Source organism: Sceloporus undulatus, chromosome 3 (assembly GCF_019175285.1).
Source record: "Sceloporus undulatus isolate JIND9_A2432 ecotype Alabama chromosome 3, SceUnd_v1.1, whole genome shotgun sequence".
NCBI lineage: Eukaryota > Metazoa > Chordata > Lepidosauria > Squamata > Phrynosomatidae > Sceloporus > Sceloporus undulatus.
Genome location: NC_056524.1, coordinates 209,696,071 through 209,696,411, shown reverse-complemented (window position 1 = coordinate 209,696,411; position 341 = coordinate 209,696,071).

Genomic DNA, 341 nt, shown 5'->3' with positions numbered 1-341 from the left:
TGAAACACTCCCAGTCATAAATCTGTCTCCTAGGTGTGAAGGAATCTTTCCTGTTTGCAACCCTAAGTAAGGCTGCTGCCTACGTGGTCTCTCCGCTTTCAGGTCATGGCAGGCAGGGACAGCTCCCATAAGCGCTTTCCATTAGGGTCATCAGGAGACATACTTCACCCTATAGATGCAGAGCTTGCTGGAGGCTCTATGATCAAGTGATGCCAGGGAAAAGGGGCCACCTGATTACCTCCACAGATGCATTTTTGGGATAGGGATTTTGGGGGGATTTTTATAAAATTCCAGACTGATACAGTTTTCCCCCCCCTCGGAAAGTTTTTCAAGTCCTCATG